This window comes from Numida meleagris, chromosome 5 (genome assembly GCF_002078875.1).
Source record: "Numida meleagris isolate 19003 breed g44 Domestic line chromosome 5, NumMel1.0, whole genome shotgun sequence".
NCBI classification, from domain to species: Eukaryota; Metazoa; Chordata; class Aves; order Galliformes; family Numididae; genus Numida; species Numida meleagris.
The window spans coordinates 33,585,944-33,594,323 of NC_034413.1; the positions used below are offsets into that span (position 1 = coordinate 33,585,944).

The 8,380-nt window shown below is 38.8% G+C and overlaps 1 long non-coding RNA gene across 1 annotated transcript in view; it reads left to right on the forward strand.

Moving 5' to 3' along the window:
* The window catches only part of LOC110400428, a 145,019-nt gene extending 136,910 nt beyond the window's left edge, over positions 1-8,109 (forward strand). The window contains exons 4-5 of the long non-coding RNA XR_002439829.1: positions 2,826-2,948; positions 8,009-8,109. This is a non-coding gene — a long non-coding RNA (uncharacterized LOC110400428). The remainder of the gene's footprint in view (positions 1-2,825; positions 2,949-8,008) is intronic.

Here is an 8,380-nt window from a genome sequence, read left to right on the forward strand (position 1 = left end):
CAGCCTGTAAACTCTCTGTTATAATTCTACTAGCCTCATTTTTGATATATTTAGTAAAATTAGTTGTTCCTCCTCAGATTGGTGCCGCTGTTTTTTGTGTTAGATCCGCCTACGAGTCCCCTGCCTTTCCCCTCTTCCCTTTGTTTCCCCAGGGTGCGGGTCCGCGCCTTCCCTGCCGTTTTAGCCGCCGGACCGCTCGGGGCCGACCCCTACCCGCTGACAATTTTTTTTTTCCCCCATGCTCTTTCCTCATTTTTTTTTTCTTTCGGGCCTGTCCCCCTTGTCACGGACGCAGACCCTTAGATAATACCGTGACAAGTGTATTCAGAGAGCTCTCACCATTGGATAAGCCTGGTAAGAAAAGCTGCACATGAGTTAGGGAAGTAAAGTAGTTTATTTTACCTAAGCCTGTTACAGAAAAATTTCTAATGAGGGACATGTAGTTTATGACTGTCATGAGAAGTTCTGGTTTACTAGTGAGGCTGACTTCTGTATGCCTGTGGACTTTTCCTACTCCCAGCAATCCAAGGCCTGTCCAAAGCTATATCTCACTTAGTAGGTCTTGCCTCAGCGCAGATCCCTCTCAGAAACACAGAGAGAGCACTGCCTACAAACCAGCATTGCCAGGGACTTAAATAAATCCAGACCTGTGGAACAGATCCATCATAGAATCACCAAGGTTGGAAAAGACCTCCAAGATCATCTAGTCCAACCATCCACTTACCACAAATATTTCCCCACTAAACCATATCTTCTAGTACAACATCTAATTTGCTCTAAACTTCTGATAATCAGATGGCATTTGGTGGAAAAAATTGCTGATGTCAGCCTTGAATTGTTCTTGAGTCTTCAGTGCTACTTTTAGTAGTGCTTTAGAACTTCATTACCTACTTCTGGCTGTTTGATACTATCTAAGGCTATGCTAAAAGTCACAGAAGGAAGGTGTAGTGGACAAGCAGCAGATGCTGAATTAGCAGAATTAAAATACTGGTAAGGTTAAATCATCTCCATAGGAAACAACTTGCACTGAGTGTGTGTGGCGTGTGGTTAACAGACCTTAATGATCTGTTGCTTCTTTGAGAGTTAAACAAACACATCTGGAAGTCCAGGAGTCAGAGCGAAACTCTTCAGTGCAGAATTCAGGAGTTCTTTCTACACTATTACAATAAGCATGTCTGTGTTAGTCACTGAGAGGTCAGGTGCTCTACATAGCCTTCTGTCCTATGGTTCCGCTTAAGAGTAGAAGGAGGTGTCAGCAGACAGATACATTTCAGAGCATGCTGAAATGCTCACAAAGGAAAGGGCAGAGATAAAGGTGATAACGATTCCGGAGGTGAGAGTGATGGATTTTATCTGTTGGAATGGGTGCAAACAGAGGAGCATTTCCTCTGTTCAGCAACTGTACACCCACAGCAGTGCAGTGCTTTGTTCAGCTGACCCATCCTGCACACCCTGACATGTGTCTCTAAAAATGTGAGAAAAGATTTGGAGAGAACCAAAGCAACATGAGCTCCAAAAAGTCAACATGTATGCTGTTTGCATTTAAACATGAAGACTGGTGTCTCATCCAAATGATTTCAAAGAGGCACCTCCTATCTTTGAAGTAATAATTGCTCGCCATATTTGGCAGTTGTTCACTCCTGGCTTAACTGGGTTTAGATTTTTTTTATCCCATAAAAACTGTCACTACACCACATACACAGCAAAGAGAAAATACGTGTGCAAATAGGACATAAGACTTAGGGGCAGAAATCTCCTTCCAGGCAGTAAGATTCCTGCATGGAGCAAAGCTTATTTCACACTGTAGGGATTTTGCAAGGAACTTGAGGAAGATTCGGTACTCTATTAAGGATTTATAAAAGTGTGCATCAAATCATAAGACACTCTACATCTGAGAAGATTTCCAACATCTCTTTGTTCTGGTGACTCCTACAAATGTGCTATATGCATCAATTTATCAATATATTGCAGCAAATCCCAAAAACACACACACGCACACACAAAAATTGCTGTCTTCCCTTAGTGAAGTACGATTTGATACACAGAATGGAAAGAGTTGTTGCATTCAATGTAAGATAATAAGTAGCAACTAGTATGTTTTAGTCAAGTATCCATAGACTGCTGTGGGCCGATGTAATTTTCAGCATGATATTATGCATTGAAATATTTAATCCAGGTAGTTTCAATATAGTAACTCACATAGTATGAAATATCTGCCTTTGGGAAGTTCAGAATACACATAGTAATGCATTAAAGCCTTTGCCTTCAATGAATACTCAGTGTTCTAGTGCTTCAAGTATTTCTGTCCATGTTATATATGCCTGTGTGTATAATGTACATTTTCTGCTTTTTTTTTTTGCTCCTCAGCCTGTTCGTATCTATACCCAGTACATAATGAATTATATTGTGAACTGGCAAGATGTGATTTTCTATGATGAGAGTTAATAATACATACATATAATACAAATATACGTACATATAATACAATATATCTCTTTCTTTTTTTCCTCAAATATTTTACATTGGCACTAGAGAATCGCGTTGCCTACAGGGACTGTGGGTATTCTTTCACTCATTCGTTACTTAAGTCCATCTCTTCTGTGTTTCAGCATTCATGGCTATACTGGTTTGATCTGGCCTATTTCACACATTTCATGTTTCCTTTGTGGTGTAATGGAGCATTATGCACACAAAGATAATAGAGCTCAGTTTATATTCTCTTCTCCATGTCCTCTGGCCAACAAATTTGCTCTCCCCATATACCATCAGTATCTGTTTTTTGTTTGTTTTTTTTTTAATTTTCTTTTCTTTTTCTCTCTAAACAGTTTGTCACAGAAAGTACTGATGTAAAACAGGACTGACAAGTGTACGGAGCTGTCAGGATCTGAAAGCTTGCAGGTGTCTGTCTGCCTCTTACTGCTGGGATTGGACTCCAAAGCCTGTGGAAGGTAATAAGGGTTAAGAGAGCTATTTCTGATTCAGATCACAGACAAAATCACCAAGACTTTTCCATTCTCCTTTCTTAGTGTGCTGTTGCCTGCTCAGTGAGTGATTCAATATGTTCTATCTACCAAAGACTGGGAGAAAGAGAAACGGATGGAGTTCGGGTTCACAGAATCACAGAATCATAGAGGTTGGAAAGGACCTCTGGAGATAATTGAGTCCAACCCCTTGCTAAAGCAGGTTCCCTACATTAGGTTACAGAGGAAAGCGTCCAGGTGAGATTTGAATATCAGCAGAGAAGAAGACTCCGCAACATCTCTGGGCAGATTCTTCTAGTGCTCTGTCACACTCACAGTAAATAATTTTTTCCTAATGTTCAGATGTAGCTTCCAGTGTTCATGTATTTGTGCCCTTAGCCCCTTGCTCTGTTGTTGGGCACTGCTGAAAAGAGCCTGGTCCCATCTACTTGACTCAGGATTTGAACCTCAGAATGGAGGAATGTGAGGGTTGATGATAAAATCTTAAAAGGAGATCAAAGGTGGTAAACTGTAAAGCAACTCAAATTTCATTTAATGAGGATGTTTTCATTTCAATCCTAAATTGAACAAGTTAGTAGATCCTGCAAAAAATTCATAGAAGCACAAAGTATTTCCTTTATATTCTCAGTTTCTAATGTATTTTACCTTTGGATACTTGTGCATTACTTGTTTTATTGGGAAGGGTGTCTTTGTAAAATTTTTTTGTTGTAATGAACATTATTCTAGAAAATATTAGTTCAGAAGCAATGATTTAACATGAAGCCAATAAAAGATTTAAATGGAAATGTTAACAATTATATGGTCTAAGGACTGACCAGTGTTGCAGTGTGGAAGTAGTAGCCCAGGAAATGGTGACCACCTTTGCTCTTTTCCCTTCTGTTTGTGTAGAAAACAAAGTTAGATTTTATGAAAATTAGGCTGATTCATTTGCTTTTTCTCCTGAGTATCACATTGGCTATGCCATACATGTTTATAATACATATTGCAGTGGTGGTTTTGTGTTGGTTTTCTTTTTAAAGTGTCTTTTAATTTCTCTTTCTTGAACATAGAACTTCTATTTGTAATAGTACTGGCTTAGTGATCTTAATCTGTACAAACATTAAGCAAAATGTAAAACTTAGTCTAGAATGTGAGTAGCCATAAAAATGATGCACTCAGTGTTTGAAAGCTGTTTCAGTTGTGAAATCCTTAGTCCAGTACAAATTTGCATTCATTGTTTCGCATTTGCAGTGGGATCTTGGCTTACATAGTTTGGATAATATCTATCTATGATCAGCATTTATCTGTTAAGAAGAAGTAGGGCATTCATCTGTATAACAGTGAGACGAAGCTTTCTGCTTAAATGGTAGACTAAGATTAGAGAGAAACTACAAAGAAATAAAAAAAATACTCTAATTTGACATACTAATGATTATTTAGAAGTACAACATTCTTTGTGAGGATGCAAAAATCATAGAAGAGTATAATAGAAGTGAATTAACTTTCACATACCTTTCAAATTGGACGTGTCATCAGAAGTGAGAGAGCAGTTGTTACAGAGGAGGAAGACTGGAAGAATTCAGCACAGAAATGAGCTTTGTAAGATAACTTCCAAGTCTCGGATAAAGTCTTAGATCCAGTGCTGATAGGAGGCAGCATTGTGCATAGTCTGATACAGCTTGAATTCATGTTTTTGTCTGCCTGTGGAAGTACATCATGACCTTCAAAATTTGAAAATCTTACTTTGGAATAATCTGAGAAGCAAGAAACCTGGATTTAGAGCCAGTACTTAAGGATTTGTAGAATTCTGAAACTGCTTACAGGGGCAGAAATTTCTGTGTTTGCCCACACGCTGTTTTCTTTTCCTCATGGTGTTTTTATTAAGGCATTCTATTTCAAGTGGGGGCTGAAAGATGAAGGCAGAGGATAAGGTGAGGAGCATCCCTGCTGGCTAGTTGCATGGTACATACTACAGGAGAGGAACAGCTTTTCCGTGTTTGCATTCAGCTCTAGTGCTGAGCACAGGACTAAGGAAGCTTGTAACTGCAGACATGATTCTTTCATTTCTCAAGTATTAAACTCTCCCATGATAGTTGTTTTCTGTCAGATGAACTGAAAAGTCTGAATTTCAAGCTGTTATGACAGTTTTAATAGTGCTGTGTTGTTAAATATAGCCCTGTTGTTCAGCATTCAGTCCAGAGACACGAACATATCAGAAACTACTGGGTGTTGAAGAAGTTTTCTTCTACTGAAAATGAATCAAGAAGATCATAATTATAGTAAAATAGATATTTTCTTATTCCTTTTTTTCTTGTTTGATGTTATCAACTTTACTCTAGCACTCAAAGGTCACAGAACCTAAATAGCAGTGGACAAGCATGGCCCATAGAAGTAGTGGAGTCTCGATCCCTAGAGACTGAATTACTCCCCAGAAGTCCCTTTTAGCCATAATTATTGCAGTATTCTATCTACTAATGTGGATTAGAAAAACCCAAGTGGTATTAGCCAGTCACTGCAACTGAAACAAAACCAGGTGATTTGCACTGCTTCATGAGCTTTTCCTTGAGCTAATACAGACCTCCTGCATTTTGAATGATTTATTGGGTGTAAAATTGAAATGTGCTACTTGTTGCTAGAGTGCTACTCAAATATCAGTAAGATAATACTTAAAAATGGTTACCTTTTCCTGGAGCTTAAGTAATATTTAAATTCCTCTGTAGAGTTAGACATACTGCTAACTACTTTTGCCTCAGAAAGGCTGAATGTTTCAATGAGTTGAAATTTATTGAGGCACGTCTCTCAGTAACAGTTTGGTATTTCTAGTTCTAGTGCTGGAAGAGAAGTGAAATGTATGTACTGGTATGTATTTAAGAAAGAACACCAAACCTAAATCTTTGGAGAAAAAGCTGCTGTGACACATTAGAAACCCTTTTGCTAGCTGAAGTTAGATGAAATGGGCACTTTCTAGTTCACTAACATCTAAGGGAGAGCTATCTATGGAAGAGGTAAGGTCGTGGCTGGAGGAAGGTGTCTCGTCAAGGAGAGAGTTATACCTGAGAGAGAAGGTGTGTCTCCAACAATAGTTTACAGCTAGCTGCAGCCTGAAGAGCAGATACAGTCAACAGGAGGACTGTAGATACAATAATAATAGAGAAATAATAGAACAGTAATAGCGCTAGTAATAGTAATAGAGGAGAATAGGAGAGAATGAGAATGCCCAAACTGGGGTGGATGATCGTGATGTGGTCTAATAAAAATGAGAAAAGTGCATTGCCTCAACATGACTCTGGCTTACATGTATTCCTATGTTTCCACTGGGCCTTCTAGTGGAGGAGCATAAATGATCAGTGGATGAAGTTGGTCCAGTACAAGACCTGCCTATTTGTGGCTCTTTTGGGAAGGTGTGGCAAACCTTGCCCATGTCCTGTTTCTCCAACAGGGAGGAGAATCTGGAGCTGGCCTGACTCACTTAACCAACTGGTGGTTGGTTACGTGTGGTGAGCAGAGGATGGGCCCGTTAGTGCCTGGTTAACCTACCCCAGTTTGTATTGCTTCTCCAGTCACTCCTGTTGCCCTGTGGAAGTGCAAGAAAGATTTCTAAATCACTGAACAAAGTCATGTAACTGAAATCTTTCAATTAAAAAAGCACTGATACACTCAAAAATTAGTACTGATAAAGTTGTAACTTCTAAACAGAAGTTTCAGTAGAGAGCTTTATCCAGTTTTTAAAGTCCTTCAGTTTTCGCAGCCTACACATTCAGCAGAATATTCAGCCTGGAAGAACTTTGTTAACACAGAAGACCATGTTTGAGAAGGCAAAAAAAATAGGTGTTTTTGTGGATGAGGAAGGAGACAACAGGAGATGGTATTTCATTATAACAGGAGTCACACATAAGACTGGAACTAGAGTGAAACTACCCATAGCAGCAAGAGCAAGATTTTGTTGAGAACTCTGTCTGGTGCAGATCTATTGATTCCTGTATTACAGATGCTTGGTTGGTTAGTTTTTGTTTTGATTCCTCAATTTCTCAACGGCATAGTTTTCAACTCAAGATTTCTTTGAAGCTAGCTATTAGAAGCAGTATTTTTGAGTGATCCTCTGTGTCAGAGTTCACTTGTTTCCCAAAAAATTTTGTCAACATAATTGTATGCTTTGTTTTTTGTGAGCAGCTATGCTCTATCTGTTCATCCTGGTGACTAATGGCAGAATTTAGATGTAATTCTCTGCCGATTATGATCATATATCATAATTCTATCTTGTAAAAGCTATTCTTTGGTAAAGGGGAATGTAGTATCATTTGTATTTATGGTCTTGTTCAAAGGAGTGATGAGAGGTTAATTGGAAGGTTAATTAGGAAATGTTTAATCTAAAGGCAACAAGTCTAATCTCTACTTTCAGATTCATGAGAGTGCACTTCTCACTCAGCTCTTCCAATAAAAGCAATGCTCCTTAGAGATAAAGATCTCTGACACAGCAGGCAATTCCATTTATTTCAAGGTGATATAAGTTCACAGCAGTACTCACCTGGAAAGGCAGCAGGGAAATTCTAGCTGAGCATTTGCTGCTCTGGTTGTGCTGTACGAGCCACGCTAATTCTTCTTGCATGTTATCATGGAAAATCAAAATTTTGAAAGGAAATGTAGGAATCAAATGAAGCTTGCTGACAAAACAACTAGAGACAAGTGTGAGACGCATTCTGCCTTTTTGGTGACCACAACAAAGTTGTCAAGGTCAATAACAATGTCACCATCTGGCGCTCTACATTTTTTAATCAATAAGCATGAGAAAGATGAATTGCTTTTAAGATTAATAGCCAATCATCACTGTAAATGTAACAGCCAAAGCCTGGGAAAAATTAAATAAATTCTATTAAGTTGACCTTCGTACAGCCCAGCCTTGCCTTGAGCACCTGTGGATGTTTCTGCAATAAGGAATTAAATAGTGTAATGGTACTTTTAGGGCAGAGCAATAAATAATCTTCTAAATAGGCAGTGAAAATATAGGGCTTGCTCTAGCTGAGTAGCTGCTGCTGTGCTCTCTTCTGCAGGACTGACGGTCTTCAAGCAGTGTAACAGAGGTGAGCCCTGAAAGCCTCTTTCTAAGCTTTCTTCTGGTGCTCTTACTGCATCGAGACAGGAGTAACCAGGTACGTTTTTTCCACTCATCATTTTGCTACCTCTTCTGTTTCTTCTTCCCATCTCAGTCTCTTTTCTTCCCAGTGCTTTATGGGCTCTTATGTACAGCAACAGTGAGGGAAGGAAAGATAAATAAGTTCTAGAAATGCCTGAAAGGAATGAGAAGAAAGCATAAATGGCATAGATGTAAGAGAGAAAAAAAAAAAAAAAAAAAAAAAAAAAAAAAGGACATGGCAGTGAGAGAACGTGCACATAGGATGTAAATCAGAGAATGGGCCAATGAT